Source organism: Ambystoma mexicanum, chromosome 6q, assembly GCF_040938575.1.
Source record: "Ambystoma mexicanum isolate Mex_15411 chromosome 6q, UKY_AmexF1_1, whole genome shotgun sequence".
Lineage (NCBI taxonomy): Eukaryota > Metazoa > Chordata > Amphibia > Caudata > Ambystomatidae > Ambystoma > Ambystoma mexicanum.
This window is the reverse complement of record NC_090937.1, coordinates 1,254,497,834-1,254,513,503: the sequence shown is the minus strand read 5'-3', so window position 1 is coordinate 1,254,513,503 and position 15,670 is coordinate 1,254,497,834. Positions and strand designations below refer to the sequence as shown.

The 15,670-nt window shown below is 49.2% G+C and overlaps 1 protein-coding gene across 2 annotated transcripts in view; it reads left to right on the top strand.

The window, feature by feature from the left end:
• SMIM20 (small integral membrane protein 20) overlaps positions 1-15,670 on the top strand; it is a 114,108-nt gene that overhangs the window by 62,185 nt on the left and 36,253 nt on the right. The gene's annotated exons all lie outside the window — the stretch shown is intronic.

Genomic DNA, 15,670 nt, shown 5'->3' with positions numbered 1-15,670 from the left:
GACAGCAACGTTGTTGGTGGATGCAGTCCATGTGTATTGCGAAGGGACTCGTAACGTTGGTCCAAATGTAGAACACATTCTCCAGCATGGGGTCTGGCATGGATTCACATGCTCGTGAATATTCCCTGTCGTCAGGCTGGGAATCCTCGGTAAAGAAAAAAGTTTGTTTCGTTTTTTCTGAACTGTCTTTCTCCTAATAACCAATCACTGGTCTCTGGGTCATATAGCCCCCAGCCAATGACTGCCCTCTACCTAAGCCCCTCCTCTGGCAGCCATCTTCAGATTTTTACCACACGTTCAAGTGTTGGGAGTCTTCGTGTTATAGCTCTCGAGCTTTTACTGCGTTTTGCGATTTATTTATTTATTATCTTTTTAAAAAATTTATTTATTAATTTATTTATTTTTTAAAAGAGTTCAACCTCATTCTTTCGGTCAATCGAGCCTCAAGCTCCACCGTTTCTACTTCCAATCAACGGGGACCCGTTTCGGAATTTTCTACGCCCCTCAAGGGCGAAGTTTTCATCGAAGTCCCGCTTCTTGGAGGATTCCAGAAGATTCTTTGTGGCCTACCCCGCGTGGACATGGCCCAGGAAAAAGGGAGCACGACACCCGGATCCAAGCTGTTCAGGAGTTGACCTAGATGCGGATTGCAGAATGTCTTCGAGGACGAGCATTCAAGATGCCTCTACTGCCTTCACGGAGACAAAACGCACGTGGAGAAGGACTGTGCGTTTTGCCAGAACATGTCGGAACGGACCATGAAGGATCGGCGGATCCACCTCACCAACTTGCTGGAGGGGAGGAGCCCAGCAGTAGGTGAGAAGAAGAGGTTTGAGCGGTCTTCTAAGACCTTTGAGGGCGCGCCAGCGACGGGGGCCCAACAAAAGGCAAAGCACCGCAAGTCCGCGGGCACCGGGAGCGCCGAACGGTCGGGCTCCTCAGCTGCCAGACAGGGCGCACTTTCACCGACGCCATCAACCACGAGCCAACGCTCTGGCTCGGGGGAAAGAAGTCTAAGAACCCGGGTAAGCTTCGGGAGAAGCCCGGTCGAACCCGAAGGAGAAAGCCGAGGGGGAGCGAAGCGACCCTCTTTGCCCCCCTCCCCCCCCCCAGGTGAAGGCCTCAGGCGCGTCCAAAGTCGTCAAGGCCCTGATTCACCCGGCTAAGGCCTCTATCGTGGGAGTCGTGGTGGCCCTGGTGAAGCCTGTGGAGGCTACCCCAGTGGAGGCGACCTCGGGGCCCAGAGTTTCCCTGCCACCTCAGAGGGAATCATCTTTTCAGCCCATCGATAAGACCCCCGTGAAAACCCCGGTGGAAAAAGAAGGGGGGGGCGGAGGCCAACACGGACACAGCCTCTGAAGAGGAGCTGGCTGAAGTCGTGAAGATCCTGGAAAAGAGGTCTGAGGAAGTCTGGTCTCGCGGGAGGGATCCCAACAAGGCCGACGAGGAAAGCGACAGTGACGCCGATGAGGTTCCCGTGGAGGCGGAGGATTCCACTCTCCAACCATGTCAACCGGTACCTAGGCCAGAGGACAACTCAGGAGCAATCCTGATGGCGATCCAGGCCTTGTGTACAGAGATGAGGACAAGGTTGCCCTTAACCCCAACGGACGACCCCGACAGTCCAGGCTCCGCTGGAAGCCCTCCAAGCAAGCAGAGGAGAACTCGTCCCCCACCGCCCTTGCAGCCGGCGCGGCCCTCATCTCCTTCCCCAGATCCGAGGGATGACACGGGAACAGAGACGGCTATGATGGAGACGGATGGCGACGAGATGGGCCTTCCATCACCACCTCCCCGGGCTTCCCTGCCCGACGAAATTGTCTTCTTCCACGCCATGATCGCCAGGGCATCCGAGCTCTTTCAACTCTGCCCTGTCGAACAGAAGACGGAAGGTTTCCTCTACCAACGGCGTGAGGCCAAGAGGAAGACGGTCCTCTCGGTCCCGTTGCTTGATGACATCTGGGACGAGGGGCTGGAGCTCCTGAAGAATCCTTCCACGACCCCTGCCAAGAGAGACCGGTACGAGAAGAAGTACCGGGTCCCGGATTGCGCCCCCATGTGCCTTAGGGCGCAGCCGAACCCGGATTTGGTCGTCTCGGCGGCTGCCAAGAAGAAAGCAGCATGGGCGACGGCTTCAACTTCGACCTCCCTGCTGGACGGCGAAGGGAAGAAATTGGATGCCATGGGACTATGGGTCATCTCGTCGGTGGCGACGATTAAAGCGGCCAACGCCCTCGCAATTGTGGCCTGCTACGACGGAGCTGTGGTTTAAGATCGCTCCTCTGCTGGACTTCCTCCCTGACGACAAGAGGGATGAGGCCCTGGTGATGCTGCAGGAGGGCGAGGTGGAGTTGGACCACGCCATAACGGTGGCCACGGACATTGCGGACACCAGCTTCCGCCAGATGGGCAACGGTTTTTCCCTTCGCTGGCGCGGTTGGCTCAAGGCAACCGATTTCCGCCGGGACGTGCAAACCAGAGTTTTGGACATGCCTTTAGACGGAAACAACCTGTTTGGCAAGACAGTGGAAGAGTCACTTCAGGCCATCAAGGCCGACACAGAAACGGCTCAGGCCTTGGGAGTTTTATAACAGCGACGGCCGCCCTTTCGGAATTCTGGAGGCTAGCAAGCTGCCTCCAAAGGTTTCGGCGGCGGCTCCTCGACGTACCGCCAGGCGGCCCGCTCCTCGTCGCAGGACGCCTACAGAGGATGCACAATCAGGGGGATCCCGTCGTCAAGGAGGCCAAGGCAGCAAGGCCACTACCAAGCAGGACTGAACCGGCTGTAGCATCGGCCCCCCCCCTGATCACCCCAGTGGGAGGCTGGCTGGCAGAGTTAGTCAGCGTGTGGGAGTCCATATCCACCGACCGATGGGTGCTGGATACCCTGGCCCGCGGGCACACTCTCGAGTTTCTAAAAAAAGTGCCCTCGCATTCCTCCCGTGGCCAGGAAGGAAAACCACGTCCCTCAACTGCTGCTGGAAGTAAGGGCGATGCTGAAGAAAGGAGCCATCGAGCTCGTCCCAAAGAGACTCTGGGGCTCCGAGTGTACTCGCGATACTTCCTCGTAAGGAAGAAGACTGGCGGCTGGCGACCCATCCTGGACCAGTACATCAAGTCACAAAAGTTCCGGATGGTCACTCTCCAGCATGTGCTGAGACAGCTGGAGGAGGGCGACTTCCTATCGTCGCTGGACTTGGAGGATGCTTACTTCCACATCCCCATCCTAAAAGGACATCGAAAGTTCCTCAGATTCTTAGTCCAAGGACGGCACTACCAGTTTAAGGCCCTCCCCTTCGGTGTGAAGTCGGCGCCCAGGGTATTCACCAAGTGTCTAGCACAAGAAGCGGCGCGGCTGCGCCTGCAGGGGATCCACGTCTACCCCTACCTGGACAATTGGCTCATCCGAGCAAGGACAAGAGAACTCTCCGTCGGACACACAGCGAAGACCGTCCAGCTGCTCACGGATCTGGGATTTTCCATCAACTACGTGAAATCCCACTTGGTCCCATCGCAAGTCGCACTGTTTCTGGGAGCCAGGCTTCACACAGTGGCACGATTGGCCTCTTTCGGAGGAAAGGACGAAGGCCATCCTGGGCAAGGTGCAACGACTGTCGGCCATGGATGTGGCCAGGGTGAGGTCCATCAAGTCCCTGCTCTTGTATCCACCTCGTGCGCCTGTGCAGGCTGCAAATGCGCCCGCTGCAAGAGTTTCTCGACGCCCGTTGGATGCAAGCGGCGGGCAACTTCGAAGACAGGATCTCGCTCGACGAGACCTTCCGCCATGCGATCCGGTGGTGGGGCACCCGTGCGCATCTCGCGGTGGGGATGGACTTCCAGACCCCCCCGCACACCAGGAGACGGTGACGATGGATGCCTCCCTGAAGGGATGGGGGGCACACACCGGAGATCTCCACGCAAGAGGCCCTTGGCTCCCAGAGGAGAAGTCTCTACACATCAACGTCCTGGAGCTCAGAGCCGTGTTCTGGGCTCTCGGGTCATTCCTTCCGTCCCTCAAGGGCAAGGTGGTGAGGATCCTCACCGACAACACCACCACAATGTTCTAAATCCGGAAACGGGGAGGCTCCAGATCCCCCAGCCCTATCCAAGGAGGCCTAGGATCTGTGGCATTGGGCCGTTGCCCAAGGGATGTTGCTGGTACCCTTCCACCTGGCAGGAATAAAGAACACCATCGCCGACTCACTCAGCAGGGAGCTACACTCGTGCCACCTGCGGCAGGATCAAGCAGATCTGCTATTCTAACGATGGGGCAATCCCCAGATTGACTTATTCGCGACGGCGATGAACGCCAAGTGCCGGAGGTTCGCCAGCAGGTTTCCCCAGCCGGGGAGCATGGGCGATGTCTTCTCATTCCCCTGGGACGGCCTGTTCCTCTATGCGTTCCTGCCGTTGCTGCTGTGACTCATCAACCAGCTCAGACGGTCCTGGTGCAGGATGATCCTCGTCGCACCGGTGTGGCCGAGACAGATCTGGTTCCCGGACCTTCTGGATATGTCAGCGTTCCACCCTTCCCCCACCCCCCAGTCAAACTGCTGACGGACGCGGATCTCCTCTCCAGTGAAGGAGGCGCCATCCTCCACCATGACCCGGGGTCGCTGAACTTGCAGGCCTGGCTCCTGCGGCACTAGAGTTTGGAGGGTACGATATCCCGGCAGACTGCAAGGAGGTGCTTGCAAAGGCCAGGGCGTCCTCAACTCTCAAGTGCTACGGACACAAATGGAAGAGGTTCTCTGTCTGGTGCCGTGCACAGAAGATTAACCCTCTGCGGATTATGGCCCCTCAAGTGCTACCGTATTTGCTATCGCTGGCCAAGGCGGGGCTGGCCCATGCCTTCATCAAGATCCATCTGGCAGCTATCTCCCGCTACACCAGAACTCCGGGGCGCTCATCCCTGTGGTCCCATCGCCTGGTGAAGGAGTTCATGAAGGGACTGTTTCGATCCTTCCTGCAGGTGAAGGCTCCGGCCCCGGCGTGGGAACTCAACGTGGTGCTGACCAGGCTCATGGGGCTGCCATTCGAGCCTCTCCATTCGGCACCGTTGAATTTCCTGTCGTGGAAGACAGCGTTTCTTGTGGCCATCACTTCCGCACGACGAGTGGGAGAGATCCAGGCCCTCTCTTGTAAACCTCCATACCTGACTTTCCACGAGACGAGGGTGGTGCTGAGGACGCACCCCTCCTTCATGCCCAAGGTGCCGTCGTGTTGCCGGTTTTCTTCCCGTCGCCTTTGTCGCCGGCCGAGAGGACTTTGCACTCGCTGGATGTAGCTATAGCGCTGAAGTTCGACGTGGACCGCACAAAGAGTTTTCAGAAGACATCACAGCTGTTTGTGAACTTTGGACCTGTGAACCAAGGGAAGGTCCTCTCGAAGGCTTCCATTTCCAGATGGTTCTCTGGCTGCATCATGCACTGTCACCGGTTGGCAAACCGACCGCTGCCCGGCCATCCGAGAGCCCATTCGACCAGAGCGATCACTGCTACCACGGCATGCCCCTGCTGGACAGCGGCAGGGCTGCTACGTGGAGGTCGACGCACACCTTCACGAGATTCTACTGCGTCGACCGGGATTCCAGGGAGGAGTCCAGAGTCGGCCAGGCAGTGCTGCGCAACCTGTTCGCCTGAAGGTGGTCCTGGTGAGGAGGTAAGAGATGCTTAATGTTGAGTGAAATGCTTAATGTTGAGCCTTACCACCTCCCGTGGTTGTGCATGTGTGTGCTGCTATATATTCTTGTATTCATGAGCATGTGAATCCATGCCAGACCTCATGCTGGAGAAGGAACAAGTTACTTACCTGTAACTGCTGTTCTCCAGCATGGGTCTGGCATGGATTCACATGCAAACCCTCTCTCCTACCCCTCTGCGGTTCTTCACTTGGTCCTACTGCCACTTTACGTGCTACCAAATCTGAAGATGGCTGCCAGAGGAGGGGCTTAGGTAGAGGGCAGTCATTGGCTGGGGGCAGTATGATAGAGACCAGTGATTGGTTATTAGGAGAAAGATAGTTCAGAAACGAAAGTGAACTGATTTTTTTTTTCTTTACAGAGGATTCCCAGCCTGACGACTGGGATTATTCATGAGCATGTGAATCCATGCCAGACCCATGCTGGAGAACAACAGTTACAGGTAAGTAACTTGTTCCTTTCCACTCAAAAAATTATATAGCCGTGGCTCTTTTCATGCAATAAAGAAAGATAATATTCTACTTTTGCCCCTTGCTGTCACAGAAATATAGAATTTGATGGCTTGGGACTGGTGAGCTGATAGCCCTGCCCGGTCTGCACATTTCCTTGCAAAGTTACGACATGTAGACAATTCAGAAACTAGTTACACCCAGCTTTTGTGCTCATATGCACACGGTTCCAGCAATCCTTTTGTGTTCCTGCAATGAATTAAGCATGCATGTGAAAATGCTCCTACAACTCTGCACCGGTGTTGCTGCTATGCGTGATCATGCTTCCAAGACGAACGTGTTGCCCCTGAGCTATCCTTCCGGCCCTGAAGGAAGATGTTGGTTAAAGATGATGCCCATGTTCTGGGTTCTTGAATCCGGGGTAAGCGGCGCCCAGAAATAGCCATTCTTGCTCCAATGGAAATTCCATCCGCGTCCTTTCCGAGCGACTGTGGGTACAACGCCTTTGAACTCGGAGGATCAACCCATGAATAAGCAGCCCTGTTTTGTCTACACTTTCATCACCTTGAGTTAGTTTTCAGTGTTTATTTCGAGTTATAGCAGACGTTCCGCCTTTGAACTTGGAGCTCTAAAACGTGCAACAATTTCTGTTGCATAGTAAAGCCGAAAGCGCGTTTGTTAAGCTGCACTGAAAACACGTTACCATTTGCTACCTCCGTCTGGTACTGTGAACTGACTGCCAGTGCACTCACGGGAAAGTGAGGTTTGAAAGTTGTGGGCTGGTCCTGCTCTCTGTGGATCAAGCTATCCAGGACATTGTGGTTAAGGTGAAAAGGGAAAAGAAAGCACAGTTTTTTTTCTTTTTGTGTGTGTGTGGAATCACTGAGTATAATTCCAACAAACTCTGTTTCCGAAGTTACACAGTTGAAGGGTTTCATCGTCCAACTAAGACTGAATTCATAAATTGCCCAGTGGAAGTCACTGTGAGAATGGTAAAAATGGAGGTAATTGAAAGGTTTGGTTTGTGAGTGCGACACTGGGATTTTATTTTTTCTTGGAGCACTGTTGAGTAAGAATTGGTGCAGTTACACTGTGTGAGACTACACAACCCTTATATGCTTGGTATTAGGTAACCCACCTTTTGATATAGGTCTGTACTACATAAGTTGGTAGTGTGACTATTTCAAGAGGGGTAAATGTGAGCTCTAGGTCTGTACAAATGAAATCCGTAAATGCAAGTAGCCAAGTAACACTTACACTCAAGGTTTCAGTTGTAAATAGTATTTATTTAATTAACATCAATTTTTAAATAAGCGTTCTTTAAAAAGGCACTTGGTTGTAACAATGAAAATATAATTTAAAATCCCTTTCCAGAATCAAATCAAGTTGGTGGATACTCTTTGCATATGCTTCTTATACAATGCCTACACCCTGAGGTGACCTCAATCAGGACGACAGTAATGGCATTTGTATATCTCACTAATATACTTTGCAGATTGGGAGGTTGCAGAAAGGAAAGGTTAGGGAAGGAAAAAGGTTGCACCGTTTCTCAGTACATGTGAGGACAACTAAATCTTCCAATGAAATCTAGATAAGCCTTTCTCAGCAGTAACAGTATACAACATGTTACCACCTATGAGGGACAAACCGTATCAAAGTCAAGGGACTGGAAGGGTCTTCAGGGAGCCAGGACAGCCAAAGTCATTTGGGACACAGTCTATGGATCTGAGGCACTTCTTAGATCAAAGTCTTGCACAAAGTTGGAGAGTTTGTTAGAACAATCACTTGTAGGGTCACAAGCTGCGAGAAGAGAGTTGAAATCAACTCTTCAGAGCAGCGCGGCGGCTAAAAGGCAATAAGGTAAGTACCCCAAACCTAAACAGTACCTCTGGTTTGAAGAAGAGTGGTGCAGCAGGATTCTGTCTTGCTACAGCGGTGCAGACCCTGTGTTCCTGAGCCTGTGTTTGGAGACAAGATGGAGGACATCTGGAGGGCTCTTGCGGCGGTACTTGAGAGGTCGTCGACAGCTACAGGCTTTTTTCGGTTCAGCGGCATTTCAGTTTCAGTGCTTAGCAAACAGAACCATTGCAGATCTTGGACAACGGTTGGACCTTCTTTGCTCCCTCGCTCCTGCACTCTGATGAGGGGACTTTGGATCTAGCCGGATTCGTTCCGTGGCAGAGGTTGCCCTCGACTACGGACACTCGACCCCTGGTATCGGGCTTCCGAACTAACGGAGAGGCACAGCAAGTAGGGGGTGGTGATCCAGTGAATTCGTGTCGGGGTTAGTTGTTCCCACTAACCCAAGGGGAGAAGTTGTTCCATCCGGAGCTTCTCTGTCGAGGTGAAAAAGGAGTTCAGCACAGTAGCAGGGCTTCACCGGGTAATTCAAAGGTCCAGGAAGTTGCAGTAAGCTTCGTTCACGGTTTCTTCTTCAGGTGTTTCTCCCAGTGTTTGACTCTGCCTGTATTCCCAAAGCCCTTGCCTTCTAAGCAGGTTTCTTCCATTCATGCACTGCCTAGGCTGTCAATCACACAGCAGGGTGGCTGTCCTGAAAGGCCAGCCAGCCATCTAATTGGGACTAGTTGCATCCAGGCTTTCCTAGAGACAAAGAGCAGGGGAGTTTCGGCACCCTTCCTCACATCCTGTCCTTCCAGACACACTGGAGCCAGAGGTGGGCTTCACAGCTGAAGCCCGCCAAAGGCAAGACAAACCTGTGTCAGCGCACCAAGTAAAACTCAAAGACCTCACAAACATAAAATGGTGAAAAAAGAAGTCGGGCGGGGAGGGTATGGTGGCGTCATTGACAAAATGGTCATCCATGGGTGCTGTACTGCAGCTGAGGGTTCAGCCTTCGGTAAAAAAGCACAATGGTAGGAAAAAGTAAACCACTGCCACCAGCCATTTAAAGTAGTGAGGGTAACATTAAAATGTTACATGCGAGAGTAGGGTAAGAGGCTACCGGGTAACCCCCCAGCACTCCTCATAAGATGGTGTGTGCTGGACCTACAAAGAGAAAAGGTAGGTAAAGTCAATTTCAATTTACTTGGGAACTGCAGTTCACACAAGACAAGGTTTTTAAACCTTAAGAGAAATCTCTGTGACGCTGCACTGAAGGTGCTGTGTGTGTGTCACCATACAAAAAGCAGATGCATATGGAGTTTCTCAGACTCCAAAAATAGTAAACCCACAAAATCCAAATCAGGTAAAAACACATGAGGGAGTGAGAAAAAAGGTCTTGCTCACTCCAGGGTTAACATTAAAAAGTCCCAAGTCCAGCAAAAGAGCTGTGGGTCTATAAGGTTGAAGGGAATTGGCACAGAAATGAGAATTCTCCCTAACCCACTCACTCGTTGAAACTGTCTGTGTGCTCCACTAACAACAACACGGTGGTCACAAAACCGCCTATCTTATATTGTGGAGTATCACTCACTGCTCTGCGCCGAGTGTAATACCAGTTAAAGGTTATCCCCGCGGGTGAGTACTGGGAGGGAGGCCGCAGCATGTCTACACTGCGCAGCTGGAACAATTGGGAAAGGGAAGCAGGGAGAGAAGCCCTATTAACACCATGAAGATGCAACAGGAGCCAAACCCATTACTCACTTCAATAAGTAAAAAGACATTTGACTTAATTGAATCTGCCCCGCATGAAGATCCAGTACTGGGCTCAGGCGCTTCTGTATTACCATGGCCCATCTCTGACCCAGCTAAGAAACCAGTGCCAGTAATTAAAGAGCATACGAGTGCCCTGGGGCTCCAGTATGCTTCATCCAGGGAGGAGGAAAAGGGGGCTAAGGGGTTGGAGAAAATGGATGGGGCACAGGAACTCCACCAGAATCCGCGGGAGATGAAACCGTGCCAGAGACTGCGTCTGCCAAGCTCGGCCTCCACTCCTAAAGGAGCTGAGTTAGCGTGCACTGACTCCACCCAAAAAGTGGTGTTAAAATCCCAGATGGAGGGTATCCAGTCAAAAACTCTGTTTACATCTGGCCAAAAAGTCTGCAATGGTAGCTCCAACAAAAAGTACCATCGCACAGCTCAGTCAAAAGGCAGACTCGTACGACTATAAACCATTTTATATTTGCTAACAAATCACAGAAGAGCATGAAATACTTTTTTCTCAAAGAGCTAGATCAACGCTGCCAACTAACGCAGGACCTAGACCACTGGGGTAAGGACCCCATGATGGGGGTCTCGGATTGAAGTCTTCTGGAAGCTTATTGTTCAACTGAGGATGACCCAGAGAATGCAGTAGTGATCGGTCGTAATGAGGATGTCTATGTTATTGATATTGTTTGAGCAGAAAGCCCGGGTATTGATCTGCAGGCCGTTCCCACCTCTTTCCTCACTGAACACCTTATTTTTGATTCATTGGAAGAACGGAATAATGAGGACCAGTATGTGCTCCATGGAACACAGAAATGGATGAAAGGTTGAAGTTGTCATCCCCTTCGATATAAGCACTGAATGTAGTGCTGAGCTCCTTCGTCAAATTGTATGAAAATATAAAAGACTCAGTGGCAACTTCAGTTTTCCAATCGGCAGAAATAAAACTGGCCCTAGAAATGATGAACGAGGCACTGCTAACACATCTCTCCAGCCATTAATTGTATGAGGTTAGAACTGCTGAGTATATGGGAGCTCTTAAACAAGAGGTTGACTGTATCTTCATCATGATGACTAAACAGCTGTCCTCAATGAGTAGAAAAATTGGATAAACTGCTGGCGGGTGAGGTCGACTTGAGGGAATCAACAAGGGGGTTGATTTCTGGCCCTCCGGAAAGACTGGCCCAAATGGAGCGAGGCAAATCTAAGGTGCCAATGCCATCCCCAACTATGATCGGTAGAGCGAAAAGGGACGAAAGCTACCCAAAAGATCATCTAAAGGGAGTGACTATGGGGAAAGACAGCATGGCTGAGAGTATGGGGCCTCCTGTAATCTCTTTTGAAAATATCTCTGAAGACATCAAGTTTACAGAGTTGGAAAAGAAGACCCAAAACAAAAACAAAAATCAAAACAAAACAAGGAGTACATTAGGGGCTCTAGGAAATAACTGAGATTCTTGGATCTCTCGGACGAAGTTCATTTTCCCCCGAGCAATAAGAGATGAAGCAAGCAGGGAATAATGGATGCGTTAAGGAGAATGGTATGGAAACCGTGGAAGAAGTAGAAGTCTGTACTGTGGACTCCACTAAAAGGAATTGTCTGTCGAACTCGCATGAAAAAACAGGACCAGAGCAAAGTAACTGGAGGAAGGCCTACAGGAAGGAAAAACTGGTATTCAATTCTAACCAGAAGAAATCCTTTGCAAATGAACAAACTCAGGCCAATCAAGATCAAGTGGATCTTGAATCTGGCCTGCGAGAATGCCTGCCATTGTTAAACCCAACTCTGCCCCAAGACCAATGGGCTTTGATCTTTAGAATTGGGAAATATAAAATAATCACTCCTTCTAAGAGCCAGGATCAAATACTGTCACGATCGAAAGAGCCTCAGCACGCGCAGAATACAAGTGTGGAATCCTGCTCTCCTCAAGGGAAGGTGGAACTGGCAGGACTAAAGATCCAGAGCTTAACAACAAACAAAGCCACCCTGAAAGTGAATCAACATAATCGAAGGGATCAACAGCCACTCCCATCTGGTGATTTCTCAAATTCCTTTTATGAACATCCCCATTTGTGGATTCAACACATGGGCACCAGCAGAGAAAAGGTCATTTTGAATCGACAAGCAATCTTAAAACTCGTTAAGGAAATCCCAGAGCTATACCTCCTTTTCCATATTCGATATAGAGTATATCCGCTTCCCATTTGAATATAGAACAGAACTAGTGGAGGTGGGCTTGAAATGTTGACTAAGGGGTGAATGGATTGCTAGCCGCAGCCAGCGCTTTCTTCGCAAAAGGTTTCAAAATCGCCACTACTAAACCAGACGATTAAAACCATCACCGTGAGGAGAGGGGTGCAAGGTCAGAAAGAGAGCGCATTCAGTCCCTACCCTTGGGCCACACTAAGAGAAATAAAAAAGCTGTAACACTGAGCAGTAACATCTGGGGGGGCTGTATCGGGCATTCTGACACAAGTACTCCACGACTAAGAGAAAGTGAGCAATTATTGTACCCCATAAAACTGTTGATGTAATAAGTTGAAATACTCGCGGACATAGAAGTTTAATGACCCAGACTGCTTGAGAGTATATCCTGGGTGACTATGATCTCATCTTATTACAAGAAACCTGGCTGTTACCTAAAATCGCGATGGACGGTTTTAGTACATGGTGTCAAGTTGCGACTACTAAGGGCACTGGTCGACCATCTTGGGGGTCTGTTAATGGCCTTCAGAACCACAAGGTTCAAGAAAGTGGAACTAATTTCGAACTCTGTTTATGGTATTCTGGCAGTAATGACCACTCTTGACCATGGCGATAAGAAGACGCCTTTATTGGTGTTGAATATTTACCACAATCCTGTTTGTCTTACAGTAGAAATTGTTCTAGACCAAATCGCAGAAATTATATTGAGCTGTGTTTGCAGGGTTGAGAACCTACATATTTTAATAGCGGGGGATTTGAATGCATGTTTGCAAAATGTCTTACAGAACCGGGTTCACAGATGAAAGGGGCCTAAAGTAGACCCACTTCTGCACTAAGTGGGATCTGTTGATCTGTAATGGCAGTGTAAAGAGTGACCTTCCCCGAAACCCACCTGGAAAGTCAACACAAAATCAGTAATCGATTACAGAATTGTTTCTAGAATTCTATTTCAGTATCGTAACTAATTTACTAGGTGCTAGTGACAGTGATCATAATAAGCTTTGCTTAAAGGTCAATATTTAATCCCTCGGGGAAGGTGCAACTTGCCCCGGAGTAGTAGAGGCCAATGAGGGTGGGAATCGTCTGGTAAGATTCAATAAGAATGGCAAAGGGATAAACAAGAAACTGGAACGAGTGGTCCACAATATTCCAGATGAAGCCTTATAAGAGGAGTGTGCACCCTCCAATTTAACCTTGAGCAATCACAGCAGGGGGGCGCAAGGAAGGGAAGGCCCCATACTTATCAGTTTGATGAGGATACTCTGCAGCATACAAGAGAGTTGAGAAGGAAACTTAGATTCCTCAAAGTACAATGTAGAGACCATATCTCTTTTGTAATGGGGGGCCAGGGGGAGGCACTGTTGGTTGCCTACCAAAGATGGAATAGATCCAACAAACACCGCCAATACCAACGAGAGGGGGAAGAAATGCTGGAAGCGTTTATTACCAAGAATAGCCATTAATTATTGGTTGCTAATGAACGGTGGAAAGGCCTCCCAGAGTTCAATGCAGAGTGTGCGTGAGTGACTGAAAAAGTATGGTGTGCCCATTATGGAGGGCTGTTCAGCCATCCTATGGGGAAAAAAAGAAACACCCACAGCTAATGCTCCTTGGATGAGATGCGTAACACAAACGGTCAGGGATCTGATCAGAAATGCATCTCGATCAAGAGCATAAGGCCTAAATGGTCTCTCGAATCCTATATTTAAGGAGAATGTGGATACATGGGCGATAGTGTTGTATGAGCTCTTCATGAACTGTATTGAGGCTGAGCAATGTCCTCCTAGTGGAAGTCCGCTGTGGTGATGCCAATTGTCAAGAGGGTCGACTGGGTGAATCCCCACAACTATCGTCTGCTCGCCCTCCTTGATGCCGATAGCAAGATTTTTGCAGGGGTGGTTCTGAAGGAACTGGAGAAGTGGGCCTTCGATAATAAAATACTTGATAAGGAACAGATTGGTATCAGGAGGGGAATGTCCACGACTCTGAATGGTCTGATTGTTAATGTCCTTAGAGATAAAGTGGTGTGTGCGGGCAGCCACCACTCTGTCGCTCTCCAAGGCCTTGAACGCTGTCAATAGGGTATTATTGTGCGGGGAAATTGAAGGATTGGGGTACCCCACCTGGGATACTGGCTATCCTAGTGTATCTGCATAAAGACACCAATGTTGTAGTGAGAATGGATGGGGCAGGATGCCTGACCAAACAGATAACCACAGGGGCGGGGGGGGTGAGGCAAGGGTTTATCTTTGCACCATTCTTCTTTAATCTATAGCTGGCAGATCTAAAAGATCTGCATAGAGCAGCGTTTGTGAGCCCTAGGGTGGGATTGCATAAAGTGAGTTGGCTAACATATGCATATGTCATCCTGCTCATGGATTTCACCGATATGGAACTGCGGTACGAACTAGTGTTAAAATCCCTGAGAGCGTCATTAGAATGGAAACTACTGCAGATATACAAAATGATCAAATGGCCTAAAAACGATCCTTTGTATTCGGACCTGGCCAAGAAGTTGTTGGGGAAACTAGTACTTTGATCAAACAACTTGGGGTGAAGGTGAAATCTATATTGAATCGAATACAAAAATCCAGTGCCGATCTTAATTTAAATTTGGAGGGCTGTAAGCAAGCTCTCTATGAAATGGACTGGATTCTTACAACAAATACCATGTGAAGTTTAAAACTGCACTGTAATCCATCCATCTTGGATAAGCATTTGGGCATGCTTCCTCGTTACCTGTAGCATTTCCCCAATAATCGAGGAAGAGATGCCATTCTAAGATTCCGACTGTATTTGCTCCCAAAAGGGGGTATTGAGGCGACTAGGAATCCAACTAGACCTGTGAAAAATTACTTGTGTAAACTATGTGCATGCCAATCTTTGTATCACATATTGATAGACTACACAGGAACAAAAGAATTGGGAGTTCAAATTTTCTCGCAATTTGTGGATAATCCTTGGTGCCTAGATACTTTTTTGGTATCGACTATCCTCAGGGCATGGAACTTTGCTGTCTTTTGAATTGTTCAGAATACTCAAAATTCTGAAACTATAAAATGATCAGCCCTGGGGGTTGGTGGGTTGATATATGTTTTAAGATATGCACCCTTCCTTTTTATTTGATTTTAGGGAATGTTGAAAGAAATTTATTTGGATTGTGTTGTATTTTTGCTGTCTGAATTTGTGAAAAGTCAGTCAACTGACAGAATCACAATAATAATAAAAAAATAAAAAAAATGGGCATATACACACACAGACCTATTGCCCACAATCTTGGGATGTTTAAAGGATGGGCTGGACCACTGAGGAGGATTTCAATGTTTGGTGTATTTAGGCAGAAGCAATTCCGTTCTCCGTTTTCTCACTCGCAGACAAGGTGAGATTATGGAGAAATGGTTGTTTGATAATGTAAGCACTTAATGGTACAATATAAAGTGGAGGTTGAAAGGCATTTCTTTTAACATACTTTTCTTTGTATTTGTGGAAAAAGATATGGGTGAAATTTCAAATACAGCATTTATCACTATCAACCAACTGTAATTGAACTAATCACGAATGGTGGCATTCAGTTACCAGGATGCAGACTTTTTTCAATGTGTGTGCCGGGGCCTATGTTGTATGGTTTACGTAATGCAGGGTGGGCGAGTGCAAACAAAACATAAGGTTGAGTACGAATTATTCAGTTCTCAGCAGAAAGCGATTAAC